The sequence below is a fragment of the Pleurodeles waltl genome, chromosome 10 (assembly GCF_031143425.1).
Source record: "Pleurodeles waltl isolate 20211129_DDA chromosome 10, aPleWal1.hap1.20221129, whole genome shotgun sequence".
Classification (NCBI taxonomy): domain Eukaryota; kingdom Metazoa; phylum Chordata; class Amphibia; order Caudata; family Salamandridae; genus Pleurodeles; species Pleurodeles waltl.
In genome coordinates, this window is record NC_090449.1 from 701,740,455 (window position 1) to 701,755,803 (window position 15,349).

Genomic DNA, 15,349 nt, shown 5'->3' on the forward strand with positions numbered 1-15,349 from the left:
TTCACTATCTGATTATTCATGATTACAATTGTTACAATCATTTAATTTTGTCCTTGCGTTTTTCCAGGGGGTGGTGGGTGTATATGTAATGTTGCTGCATGTATTTGTGTGTATGGTGTTGTGGGTGAGGGTGGGGTGGGGGTATTGCATGTTGCGTGTGTGTGTCACTCTCTTTTCCCTCTCCCCTCCCCCCTCACCTGTGTTGTAGGTGCAGTACTCACCGTGGTTGTCGACGGCGTCTGTCCTGCACCTGATAGAGCAGGAGGAAGAGCAGCATTGGTAACACCTGTAGTTCGGGCTCCATGACGTCCTGGTTCCTCGTTGGGTGTCGAGAGGTGAGTGTTTTCCCTTCTGTGTACTGTTTCTGCCGTGCTTTTGATAGCGTTGGTTCCGCCCCGGAAAAGGTGGCGGATAGGCGTGTTGAAATACAGTGGGCGGTACTTTGTCTCGCCTGTCTGTTGGCGGTTACCGCCATGGTGTTTGTTTCTACCTCCGCGGTGGTCTGACTGTTAAAGTGGCTGTCTGTGTTGGCGGTTTCTGCCATGGTTGTGATTCCATTTTGTTTTCCGCCGGCCTGTTGGCGGTATTACCGCCGCTTTAACACCGACCGCCAGGGTTGTAATGAGGTGCTTAATTACAGTAACTCAGTGAACGACATCACAAAAAACGCTCAAAACCAGGTTGGAAAAATAGATGTTATTTATCTTATTAAAACAAGACCAAAACAACAAAAATATAATAAGCAAAAGCCGAGATATGGATTTTTAAAGATTAAGGCCCTCATTACAACTTTAGTGATCTTACAAAAAGATCGCTGAAGCTGTGGGTGCCACTATACCGCCAGTGCTGGCGTTAGTTGTGGCTCTCTATTATGACTTTTCCGCTGGGCCAGTGGAGGGAAACAGTGCTTACGTCCGCTGGCCCAGCGGAAAAGTCACATCAACAGTGCTGCCGGCTCATAATAGAGCCGGCGGTAATGTTGATGTGCAGCGGGTGAAGCAGTACCCGTCGCGTATTTGTGCGATGGGGCTGTGCCTGGGGGCCCCTGCACTGCCCATGCCAAGTGCATGGGCAGTGCAGGGGCCCCCCGGGGCACCCCGAGTCCCCCTTACCGCCAGCCTTTCCATGGCGGTGTTTACTGCCATGGACAGGCTGGCGGTTGCGGATTATGACCGCCTGGCAGAAGCCTGGCGGTATAGTGGAGGGCGGGCAGCTTGGCCGTGGCTAATGCGCCACGTTCATAATACATTACACTAGCTAACCTGTTGGCGGTGTTACCACCCATGTGCCTCCGGCCGCCAGGGTCGTAATGAGGCCCTAAATGTTATAACAGTGCTTAGAAGTCATTAGCGTTCAAAAGGTTACTTGAGGTCGCGAGGGACTGGTGAAAAGTCTAAGCGGGTCATTCAAATATTGGCGGGCGCCGCCCGCCAAGCGGAAACCGCCAATTGGCCTCTCCGCGGTCAAAAGACCGCAGAGGCCATTCAGACTTTCCCCCTGGGCTGGCGGGCGCCCGCCAAGGGAGCGCCCGTCGGCCCAGCGGGAAAGGCCCTGCAACACAGAAGCCGGCTCCGAATGCTTGTACTCCACAGTGGATGATGCTTTACTCATTACACAGAGTTCTTTTTATGTATTCCACATGAAGTGTCTGTGTGGTGTATTTTTTTAGGAAATCCTTTACCAGAAAAAATGCAGGCCCACATTTAAGAGGGTGTAGTGCCTCCTTGTGCCACATTAGCATCATTTTGTGTACGCTAATGTGGCCCAACGAGGCCAAAATGACCGCTCCAGATTTACAAAGTGCATTGGGCCCCTTTGAAACCCCTTGCACCACATTATGCCTGCAGCAGGCATAATGTATGCAATGGGGGTGTTTCCCCGTTAGGGGGGGGGGAAATGACGCAAAGAAATCTAGGAAATTTCTTTGCACCCCCTGCTCCGAGCAGGTGTTAAAAGGGAGCACACCATTGGTTACAATGGACCCCTATGTATCAATCAGAGATAGCACCAACATTTTGGCACTAAACCTGAACAGTACATCACTAGGGTCATAAATCTTTACGCTCTTGCCCCCTACCCTGCGCCATGGTGTGCTGTATATTTAATAAGCTGCACACATGGTGGTGGTAGGGGGCGCTAAGGGGCGCAAAAAAAGTGACGCTGCACTAGGTACAGTATCACTTTTCTTAAACTTGCCCTGTGGTTTTCTGCGGCACAATCAATTATGTCCCTCCCTGTGACTGACTTTCGTAACAGTCATGTCAAAAATTCCAATGGCCCTAGGGGACCAGCAGCAATGTGCTTATGATATGCCACTATGTAATTAAAAAAAAGTGTATGCAAAAAACATTTTTTACAATTTGTGTTTTTTCTTCTTTTCTTTTTTGGTTCTTAAGATAGCTCCTGATGGTCAACTTCCACCATTGACCTGGCAGGAGATTGCAGCCAGGCTCAGGCAGCAGAGGCTGCAGGCAACCATGCAACATTACCAGTGGCTGATGAATGATAAGGCCCAGCACATGCCCCTGCTTCTATACCTGGGCTCAGTTCCACCAGCCAAAAAGCTGCGCCTCCAGCCTCCAGACCACACAATGCAGTCTCCAGTCTGGGGCTGCCTGCCCTGCCCTCATGTCACCCCCCTTTCAGACCAGCTGTACCATTGCCATGTGCTGCATGAGTTGGCACAAGTAAGCCATCGGTTGGCATGCCTCAAGGGCTGCATGGAACATGTTGAGACCCTCCTTGAAAATGCCCTCTTTTACCCCTTCCTCAAGGTTTTTGTTTGGAAGAAGGGAGTTGTTGTGGCTGGAGCAGGTGGGACTTTGGGAATGGTATTTGGACATTGAAAATGTATTTTGGACATTGGTTGTGGATGAGTAAGATGTGGGAAAGAGGTGGGCCTGTTGTGGGTGGAGACGGTGTGTTTTACAGTTTATTTGTTAGTAAAGGGGACATGTTTACATTACACTTTATGTCTGTTTTTTTTTTTTTTACTTTTAACTTTGCTCTGATGTCTTTTCACACAGCCTGCCTTTTTAATCCATATTTCTCTAAGTGTATTCCAGTTAGGAGGGTATGCTGCTATCCCCTATATTGCCTAGAGAAACATAGATAAACAAGCAACTCAGTATAGAATACTTATGGACTCAGCAAAGTAGTTCACTTCACTCGATAGTTCTCTTACCTGCACAAAATGAAGGGATGGCTGATGTCTGCTCCTTCCATCAATGTTTCAAGTTCCAACAACTTACTGAAGGGTTTCTCAGAGTGACTTCATTATGGTAGTATGCTAACAGGGAAGACATTTCAGCGAGGTCCCACTCCCACCTAGGTGATATGCTCGCCAATTGTAGGACTCACCAAAAGAATCACAGGCAGTTAACTTGAAAGAAAAAACGGGTGCTAGTAGGTTACACATATACATCTATATTATAGCTTTAGAAAGACTGAGGACAGACTACTGCCACATTGACACCTCAAGGAATACCTCATATAACAAATTAGAAATGGTTACACATTCTAAACAATGGTTAGCATTGAATTTGAAAACCAAACTTATGAAATCCTCATCTCATGAAAATTTTTCTCAAAGTCAGTACTCTAGTTGACAAGGTTAAGTTGTTTATTGATGCAAAATAAATGTCTTAATAATGATGTGTTGACCTTGAGGAATGACGTTCATTCTTTCTTATGCATGGTTGGGTAAGTGGGACTTTTGTGGGTTAATGCTCAGATAATAGAAGATCCTGCCGAGAGTTGGTGTAGCATTTAACCACATTCAACTCAGATCAGTGTGGGATCTATTTGGTGTAATTAATTTAAGTCACACCTCAATAAATCACACAGCCTGGAGGAAGAGGGTTAGGACTTTGATGATTGAATGGGAAAGAGTTTTTGAGGAAAGTTGTGACAAAGACAAACACAACAACAGCAGTCATAAGGGTAATGAGCAGCACATCATCATCATCAGTCAGTTATGGAAGGAAAAGAATGAAGGAATGAGTATGACACAGTTCAATTAAATGCATTTCTTATTAGCGATTCCTGAATAGCGATTGCAACTCTATAGGAATCACTATTAGGGATTCGCTATTTTGTTACATTCCACTTGCATTTCCTAAATGGCGATTACCTAAAGTTCGCTATTTAGGAAATGCAGAATGGAACTTTGATACATCGGGCCATAGTCATTGATCTGTCTTTACTGCTCAAACATACGCTGCAACATATAATAGACTGAGTTCCAATGTGTTGGCACCTCCTGTATCAGAGATTTAACTGCTACTCTATCAGCACCCTGAATAATCTGCAACAGCTTCCAGGTTATAAAAGAATGGCTGAAATTAGTGCATATTTGTTTGCAGTTGGTCAGTATGTTGATGACTATAGGCCTGATTAAGATATTGGCTATCTTACCGCCAAGCTGCAATGGAGGCAGGCCTGAAAAGACCATCACATCAGCAGTCTCCCACCTGCCGTATTTTGATGCATTGTAGCTAAGCCAAAGACAACCATGACAGAGTGTACTCCATCGCGTCAGCTCCATCCCGTAGCCGTCATGGCAGACTCCAATATTGACAATTAGCACTCTGTCCCTGTCTGTCCTGCCAAACCTATTTAGATCACATAGTCGTGCTGACTGTGTGTCAGTGGTGAGCCCATGACGGCGGGATCTGTTAAGTATAATACCATGGCTGCGGTCATTGGTTGAATGCCAGTAACCCACATCTGTTGCAAATTGGACAATTGTGAACACCTACAAAACACACTATAAAACAGACTCCATTGCAGACCATGATTCTTTACCAATCTACTGCAGAGGACCTGTCAGCCAAATCCACAACATAATCCACAACATAAGAGACAAGTTTTTGTGATTCTGTTTACCTCTCCCCTTGTGTCTTTTTTTACACTACGCTTCTTTTTTGAGCACTGGTTTTGTTAAGAATTTATTTGCAATGGCAGGGAGAAGAAATCCTTATTTCACAGAGGGAGAATTGTCTGTCATGGTGGATGAACTCATTAGAGTGAGGCCACAATTGTTTGGCGCACAAGTCTAAAATACTACAATTTCCCATAAAAAACAACTGTGGTCCAGAATAATTGGCATGGTGAATGAAGTAGCTAACAACCTTCTCACACAGAAGAAGATTAGGAAGAAGTGGATGACCTGTAGGGGAAGGTTTGTTCACTGGCCTCCAAGTGTCACCTGGAAAGACAGAGGACTGGTGGTGTTTCTCCTCTCCCCCCATTTCAACTCTTTGCCTGGTAGGAGAAGGTCATGAAAATCCTCCATCCTGAAGGCTTGTCTGGAATCCCTGGTGGAGTGCAGAGTGGTACGTCACACATACATATGTCTCCCTATTAACTAATGGAACCCTACCTTTAAGTTAGACCGTTAGAATGCTGCAACAACCTTAATAATGCAGGCGTAGCTATTTGTGGCTAAGTAAAATATGTTTTGTCCTACAAATTTCCAGCAGCATGGGTGTAGCTCTGCTCTTAACAGAATGCTAAATGGATCGCCAGGTTTGGTGTAGTTCCCCATGGATCACCGCTTGCATTGGCTCTTCCGATTACTGTCTATTAATGTATGTTGTTGCCCTACCCAAAGCAGGTCCAAAACTACATCCATTTTCACAGGAGAGTGCAGTGTCCCTAAGTTGCATTGTCTTCCAGTCACATGATATTCATATGTATGTATCAGTTTCAAATGTGTTTTCATATCTAATGCAGTCATTGAAAGTGACATGTGGAAGCTATTTTTCAAACAAGTACTGTCCATGGTGTCAACAGATGACTACACCTACTATGATGCTCTGTTCCTGGATCTGACAATCAAAAGTGGATTGTAATGTTATAACACAGTTAATTACTTCAATATGCACACACATCTCAAAACCTGATGCATATGTCAGTCACCATGTCATGTTTAGGAATTAAATATCACCTCTTGTGCATCTTTCCCATGTAGACAACTGCTCATAGCTACAATGAAATGTTGAACATGCTTACATAAGTCAGAGTTTTCTGAATCCATGACATAAGAAGATTTGTAGTGGCATGCAAAACAATTAGTAGCCACACAAGTACAATTTCACTGTTCACCTGTTCCAGTATCGTGCATTATGAACCTTTATGTATCCAGTGTTTTGCAGACTTCTAGGCCTTGGAAGGTTTCGGGACTCCAATGTACCCACCACTTTGTTGATCCCAATGTCTGTCACATGTAACCACAAATCTGAACTTTTTAAATTCGGGACATGTCTACATGGTCAGGACTGGATTTTCCATCTGGGTAAATCAGGGTACATGAGTTAAACAGTGAAAATCACACAAAGGCCTAAACAGTCAATCACTCCATTTTTAGGTTTTAGGTTGGCCCTCCTGTAAATAAAGACACATGAAATGCACAAAAAATATTTAATTGACATATCCTCTGTATCATTCACAGGTTTAACCACCCAGACCAGAGCACCACCTTCTGGCAGCCAGGAGACCTCCACTCCAGCCCAGGAGCAAACCTTCAGTGAGAACCCCACTGCTGCAAGTCTGGATGATGAGGAGCAAGCTGGCCTATCTAGTCACATGTCTTCAGTAAGTCAGACCCACTCCAAAGCAACATCTCCTACCACTGCTGTAAGACCACCTCAGCAGGAGGACAACTCAACTACCTGTGCACCAAGAGTCAGAACACCCATCCTGTGCCCGCCAGTCCTGGTTCCTGTTGAGCCACCAAGAACCTTGACAACAGGTTTGTGAGGAACCAGTGGTTTGGTACACACCTCATGGGCACAGGTCAGTTGGGGTAGGGGTCATGGCAGGGAATCTGTGGGCCAGCCAAGGGAGGCTACTGGGGTTGTTGTGAGCCAGACCACACTAGACCAAGTCTTGGGATCAGTCCTACAGTCCCACAATGTGATGGGCCAGGTACTAACTGAGATCTGGGACCAAACGTAGGTACAGAGGGAGAACATTGTGGAGCTCCAGAACATCAATTACTCTTTGGACTCCTTGACTAGGGTGATGTAGGACATCCACCAGCTCATGCGCAGGGTTTTTCCTGGTCCATCTACCCCTGTCTCTGCTCCCTCAATATTTGGGCAGACCACAACTGTGCCAGCCACAAACAGGGAGACCCTGCCGGAGGAGGAGCCTGATCCCACTACCCCAGTCCCTGCACCTTTGCCCCTCCTCCTTCCTGGAAGGGATGATCATCTAGACCAGCAGCAGAGGATGGCAAGACCAATACCATTACCTTCATGAGATGCCAAACCTAATTCACCCTGTGGAATGTTCCATGGACACATTTATCTTTTCTGAGCACTATAGTATTTTGGAAATTGGACTCCAAAATGTTTTTGTCTCTATTACCATACTTCCATCCACCATGGCAGAATTTTATTTTGTTGAAAACAAAGTATTTGATTTACTTCACACTTATTTTTGTTTCTATAAATACATGTCATAGTCACTGAGTAAAAGACTATTGTTTGATTATTTGTGGCCTTTCCTTTGTCATGTCCATATACCAACATCATGTTGGAAGCACTATGTAAAGTCATTTTGTAGAAAACAATGCAATTACAAAGAGGAAATGTATCAAACAAATTATTAAAAGATCACAAACTCTACTGAGAATGCATGTGGAAAATACAAAGTTTGGAAGAAGTCCTTGTGGAAATGGAGCCTGGGTAACAAAAATCAGTCCTAACCCAAATGTCTATGCCAATTAGATATATAGGCTCCAATACCTTGATACCATGGTGGAAGGGATTATTCAATGGGAACAGGGTAAATAGGCAAACTCTCATTGATGTATGACCTCAGATGGAACCATATATCAGGCCCTCACAACAGGAGTCCTAGATCAAGAACACCAATAGTTCACATCATGGCAGTGACAACATTTGAGGCCACATGACCAGTGCTGGAAACTGTGGCAGCATCTGTGTAATGATACATTCACCATTCAGTGATGTGCTATCAAAAAGTCATATCACCAATGATGAAACATATCAATAGCTACCTCCACTGTCAACAAATTGAAGATGTAGCCAATGTGAAGGGAGAGCATTATGCTAGGGCTTCACATACAGATGTGGGTTAAACAGCTCAAGTGGCACATATTGCCTTGATGGTAGCATCACACAGAAATCAGGTCAGATACAATCTTCTGAACGTCCATGCCATCAGAGTGCAAGTTGTCTGTGGAAAAGATTTGTCCATCCCAAGTGGGTGTCTCTCCCAGGATCAACACATGTTCATTTGCACCTCCGAACAGCAGCATATCACTGCAAATGTCACAACGTTGAAATGTCCAATTAAAGATGACATGGTGAAGGACCCTAAAACAGAATTACAAAGGAAAATCAATTTTAACACATAGAATATGTAGCTCAGTTAACAAGTCATGAGGGCACGGACACTAAGCATAAGCAATTTTTTTATTGACCACATAACCCAATACGAGGAAACACTGATCCACTAGCGTCTTTGCCTTGGTCTTTCCTGCACTGACCAGTCCTAAAAAAATACCATAGCAGACAGATATGTACCCTAGGGACCAAGTTGTACTGACAATGGAGCATAAACCTTGTAAAGATAAACGTACAGTCTGGTGAAGAAGTGAGCAGTCACATCTTGACGTAAGTCAACTCCTTCGTCTTCAACACTGTCATCATCATAGGGCATTTCAACACTTTCAACCCAGGGGCTCATCATGGTCAGCCTCTTCTGCAAATATAGGAATGTCTCTCCTCAGGGCAATGTTATGGAGAATGCATCAGGCAACCGTGATTTGGTACACCTTATTGAGTGACTAGAGGAAGGCTCCATCGGCCCTATACAGGCACTTAAACCTATACTTCAGGAGTCCGAAAGCCCGCTCCACTGGCCTCTCTGTTCTTCCATGGGCCTCATTGAAGCAGACTTACCCGGGTTTTGTTGGATTCCTCAGCGGTGCCTATAAACTCTGTCGGTTATGGTACACTGCATCTCCTACACAGAAGCAGCACATCAACAAATTACTAACAGATAAAACCTTTGTCCGTTCCTAAACTAGGATTCAGACAAAATGTCTAAAAGTCATGTTGTACTTACCAACAAACAAGGCTGTCTCTGGTACAAGTTGTAACATCTGCATGGGTATTTTGATGTTTTGTATCATGAATGAATCATGTGTTGACCCAGGGAAGAGGGCACACACACTTGTGATGTAAAAGTCTGGTAAGCAGACAACTTGCACATTGATGAAATGGAAGTTCTTCAGATCGTGGTACACCTGTTCTCTGTTGTGTGGTGGCACCAGGGCAATAAAGAAATCTATTGTTACAATCATATGTGGTATTCCACCTAAAGCATAACATTCTGTCTTCACTGTAGCTAAATTCTGTAGATGTGGAAACTGAATGAAGCTTTTCAGGGAAAGAAGGACTTCTTGTAGCACACCACTGAAAGCTGGTGGGGACATAGCCCCAAATACTGCCACTATGTATTGAAAGTGTGCTCCCAACCCGCCTTCCTGTTAAAAGGCTCCCTTGAGCCATTGAGCTGACGAGCTCTGGAGACGCACCTGTGAGCCTATGAGTGGTACTAGACCTGAGACGATTTTGGCAGCATTTCCAGCAACCCCAGATATTTTTTGATGCTTTCTACTCTCTACTGATGAGGGGCAACTACCCTGAAACACGTGTATAGAGATGAACAGCAATGACTGCACTAACTTTAGTGAAAAACTACGGACACTTTCAAGTAAGCATTAAATTTGAACTGCATTTACCAGGATGCAAAGGGGCGAACTCGACTGGGATGTGAGGCAGTGTGCTCCCAACCCGCCTTCCTGTTAAAAGGCTCCCTTGAGCCATTGAGCTGACAAGCTCTGGAGACGCACCTGTGAGCCTGTGAGTGGTACTAGACCTGAGACGATTTTGGCAGCATTTCCAGCAACCCCAGATATTTTTTGATGCTTTCTACTCTCTACTGATGAGGGGCAACTACCCTGAAACACGTGTATAGAGATGAACAGCAATGACTGCACTAACTTTAGTGAAAAACTACGGACACTTTCAAGTAAGCATTAAATTTGAACTGCATTTACCAGGATGCAAAGGGGCGAACTCGACTGGGATGTGAGGCAGTGTGCTCCCAACCCGTCTTCCTGTTAAAAGGCTCCCTTGAGCCATTGAGCTGACGAGCTCTGGAGACGCACCTGTGAGCCTGTGAGTGGTACTAGACCTGAGACGATTTTGGCAGCATTTCCAGCAACCCCAGATATTTTTTGATGCTTTCTACTCTCTACTGATGAGGGGCAACTACCCTGAAACACGTGTATAGAGATGAACAGCAATGACTGCACTAACTTTAGTGAAAAACTACGGACACTTTCAAGTAAGCATTAAATTTGAACTGCATTTACCAGGATGCAAAGGGGCGAACTCGACTGGGATGTGAGGCAGTGTGCTCCCAACCCGCCTTCCTGTTAAAAGGCTCCCTTGAGCCATTGAGCTGACGATCTCTGGAGACGCACCTGTGAGCCTGTGAGTGGTACTAGACCTGAGACGATTTTGGCAGCATTTCCAGCAACCCCAGATATTTTTTGATGCTTTCTACTCTCTACTGATGAGGGGCAACTACCCTGAAACACGTGTATAGAGATGAACAGCAATGACTGCACTAACTTTAGTGAAAAACTACGGACACTTTCAAGTAAGCATTAAATTTGAACTGCATTTACCAGGATGCAAAGGGGCGAACTCGACTGGGATGTGAGGCAGTGTGCTCCCAACCCGCCTTCCTGTTAAAAGGCTCCCTTGAGCCATTGAGCTGACGAGCTTTGGAGACGCACCTGTGAGCCTGTGAGTGGTACTAGACCTGAGACGATTTTGGCAGCATTTCCAGCAACCCCAGTTATTTTTTGATGCTTTCTACTCTCTACTGATGAGGGGCAACTACCCTGAAACACGTGTATAGAGATGAACAGGAATGACTGCACTAACTTTAGTGAAAAACTACGGACACTTTCAAGTAAGCATTAAATTTGAACTGCATTTACCAGGATGCAAAGGGGCGAACTCGACTGGGATGTGAGGCAGTGTGCTCCCAACCCGCCTTCCTGTTAAAAGGCTCCCTTGAGCCATTGAGCTGACGAGCTCTGGAGACGCACCTGTGAGCCTGTGAGTGGTACTAGACCTGAGACGATTTTGGCAGCATTTCCAGCAACCCCAGATATTTTTTGATGCTTTCTACTCTCTACTGATGAGGGGCAACTACCCTGAAACACGTGTATAGAGATGAACAGCAATGACTGCACTAACTTTAGTGAAAAACTACGGACACTTTCAAGTAAGCATTAAATTTGAACTGCATTTACCAGGATGCAAAGGGGCGAACTCGACTGGGATGTGAGGCAGTGTGCTCCCAACCCGCCTTCCTGTTAAAAGGCTCCCTTGAGCCATTGAGCTGACGAGCTCTGGAGACGCACCTGTGAGCCTGTGAGTGGTACTAGACCTGAGACGATTTTGGCAGCATTTCCAGCAACCCCAGATATTTTTTGATGCTTTCTACTCTCTACTGATGAGGGGCAACTACCCTGAAACACGTGTATAGAGATGAACAGCAATGACTGCACTAACTTTAGTGAAAAACTACGGACACTTTCAAGTAAGCATTAAATTTGAACTGCATTTACCAGGATGCAAAGGGGCAAACTCGACTGGGATGTGAGGCAGTGTGCTCCCAACCCGCCTTCCTGTTAAAAGGCTCCCTTGAGCCATTGAGCTGACGAGCTCTGGAGACGCACCTGTGAGCCTGTGAGTGGTACTAGACCTGAGACGATTTTGGCAGCATTTCCAGCAACCCCAGATATTTTTTGATGCTCTCTACTCTCTACTGATGAGGGGCAACTACACTGAAACACGTGTATAGAGATGAACAGCAATGACTGCACTAACTTTAGTGAAAAACTACAGACACTTTCAAGTAAGCATTAAATTTGAACTGCATTTACCAGGATGCAAAGGGGCAAACTCGACTGGGATGTGAGGCAGTGTGCTCCCAACCCGCCTTCATGTATTGAAAGGTGCCAGTGGCTACAACATGGAGTGCTGCCATGAATTTGACCTTTGGTGTTATGGCTGTTGGATTAATACTGTGAGGCTCGAGATCATGTTCCAACTGCTGGCACAAACCAGGATAGTTTGCCTATTTAGAAGATGTAGCTTGATTTCACCCATTTCCTCCATGGATGAAAGGTCTGGAAAGGGCTCAATAGTGAGCATTGTGGTACATTTTGAGTAAAATCACCTGTAGCATGTTGTAGTGTATGTGCTACATTGGAATAGGGTTTTTGGTGAAATGTGGGATTATTTTTCCAATTGTCACTTTCAATGTTTGTGTATATTTTTTAACCCTTCATTGTGGACACATTCCTAATTGTGATTGTTGAGACTTTTTGTGTAGGTGTTCATTTCCATGTAGGCACTCCATCACTACTTCAACATTACACACTACCACAATGTGTAACAGTATGGTGGTGTTTATAAAGATTTTGAGCCATGCAGAGTCCATTGTTGCTATGCAGCTACAAGTCTGAGGGTAACAGGAAAGCCTGTGACTTACCTTCTGTTCCGGCAGCGATGGGTTTGATTTCCATCTTGGACTTGGCCCAGGAGCAGCAGGAGGACTGGTAGCAGCAGATTAATGGTGAAAGGATCTATGGAAAGCGTTCAAAAGGTGGGGAATGTGTTTATATAGTTGCCAATCTGCCAGCTCACCACATTTGCATCTGCGAGACTCCACATCATGATTGGCTCGGCAGTAAGCCAGCCAGCAACTCTAGCCTTTGGTGCCGTCCACACGAGGATTCATTGTTGGTAATGGCAGCAGACTGTCAGCGGCTTTTGCCTATGCTCCCGCTGACATCTGAATAGAGCAGGCAGACCGGCAGTTGATTTTACTGTAAAAAAGTTGATGTCGGGCCCTTTACTGCCAACATCTAAATCAGGCCCTATGTGTTCTTTCTTTATAAACTCTTAAACAACCAGGTTGATACACTGCGCCAAACACAGGATCTTGTAATGGCCACAATCTGACATAGCCTTGACTATGTTGCTGCCATTTTCCATGGCAACAAATTCATTTTACAGACCTCTAGGTTGCAGCCATTTAGTCACCTTGCTATTAAATTAATCCAAGATGTTTGCATTTGTATGTGATTTCTCTATGGTGAACATGACTACTGTTGCATGGGGATGAATGCTCTTAAAACTTTCTTCAGGGCCAAGACCTGTAGATAGCTTTTGCTTTATGCCCACAAAAGAGATCCACTGTGCAGTGATGCGTTTAGAACCAGCTGCCTGACAGATGGGCCACATGTCTATCATCAAATGGATAGTGTTGACAAAACGTTGCTACAAAGCTTGACCAACCAACTGCAGCATGTTGTGGTGCAGCTCTGAAACAGCCACTTTGTCAAAATAGGTCTGAGTAGGAACCTTACATTTCAGGCAGATGGCAGCCACAAATTCTAAGAATCCCATTCCTTCCACAAAAAAGGAAGGAGGTCCAGGGCTAACATTTTTTTCAGCTTCCCATTGTACAAACGTGGTACTGGGTGGTTGCGGTTATAGGGCCCCTCCTGTCTAAACATACCCCTAATAGTAGCATGGGTTTTCTTCTGTTCTAGGGCCACTGACGCAGGAGACTTTTGAGACATAGGGGGTGGTAGACTCAATGTGCATCATGGGGCAGTCACTGTATGTCGTGGTGTGTCCATCTGTCTCTAAGTCTTCTTGTGCCATTGGGAGGTCACTGAGGTGGGTGATTCTGGTGCATTGCTGGGAACAGGGCTGCTTTGTATAAGGATCTCACTCTCTTCTTCCTCACCTTATGATTTGGATAGTTGTAGCTGATGTTTCCCAGCTCTCCTTACCTTCACCACCACAACCACCTTCAGCAATTTTTTTAAGGTGCTCCTTCCATCAGATGGCAGGATTTTTTTTCTTATGGGTCATCATTATCATAATGTGAACCAGGCTTACTTTGACGAACACTTGTGTGGCAAATGGAGCATAATGCAATGTTTTCCTCCAGTCTGCTAATCATAAAAAAGTCCCTTACTGGGGAGAAATACTTTCTTACTTGGCCTACTGAGGTAGGGGTTGGTGCAAGTCGCAGCTGGGGCCTTACAAAAATGGGTGCTGGTGGTGCTACCTGTGCCACAACTCTCATAGCAGATTGGATAGTAATGTCAGACTCCCCTGCTCCAGCTTCCTTATTGACTGACTCATTGTTGTCATCCTCCTCCTCCTCCCCTTCCATGATTCTTTGTAGAACTTTTCTTTTCCCTTGCCTCTCCTGGTGACTCTTGGACTCTGCCAGGGTTCACTCCATGTCTCTATCATCGTCATCAGAAGTGGTGCTTGTAGAAGATGGTGGAGTAGTACCCTTCCTTTTTCTTGCTGCAGATCTGGGAGCCATTGATTCTAAAAGAGGAGGTTATTGCTTGGCAGGAAGCTCGACCTCCTGTTCTGCTCCAACTTTGGGAAGATCTACTATTGCTGGCTGCAACTGCTGTCCATTTTGCTCTGTTTCCTGAAACAATTGGGAACTGCTCATGGGCATCGCCATGATTACATTGGCTACCTCACTGACAGACATGGTCTTGGGCTTAGGTTGGGGTGGCTCTGTTGATGTGGGAGTGCTACTTCCAGGTTTCTCCCCAGGGGCCAGGGTGGCAGGCACATGTCTCCCAAAAAAGGTTGAGGTTGGCATACCATTTGTGGTAAGCTGCTTCTCACTGACCACTTTCTTATGAGCAACTTTATTTGAGGCCATATTAGAGCTCTCAGTTGATAGTGGCACTAAGCTGCACAAGCAGAAGAGATTGCAGGACTGAATAGTTAGTTAGTTAGTGGCACATGACATTGTTGCAGATTGAAACAGTACAGACAAATGCAGTATTGCTGCTGTTGGTTACGTACGTAATAAATGCCAATTTAATCAAACATTGTAAAGTCAAACCACACCACCACACCACCACACCATACAATTCTGTTTCAAATCAGGAAGCACAACATGCAGATATAGCTCTTTGCTTTATTTCCATCTGTTTTAAAGGAGACACCTGTGGTAGTCAGAGAGAGGTGCATGGGTAAATGGAATACTCCTCAAAAAACCTGTGGTGGCAAGGTGGTCCAGAGGAAGTTGAATAATCATTAAAACATGAATTATGCTGCATATGTGTCTACAGAGCACCAGCCACAGTGTCCAGGAAGAAATTGAATTATTATACATCTAGAGAAACCAAATGCTGTAGCGCGGATGTGTGCCCACAGTGGATGGATGGAGG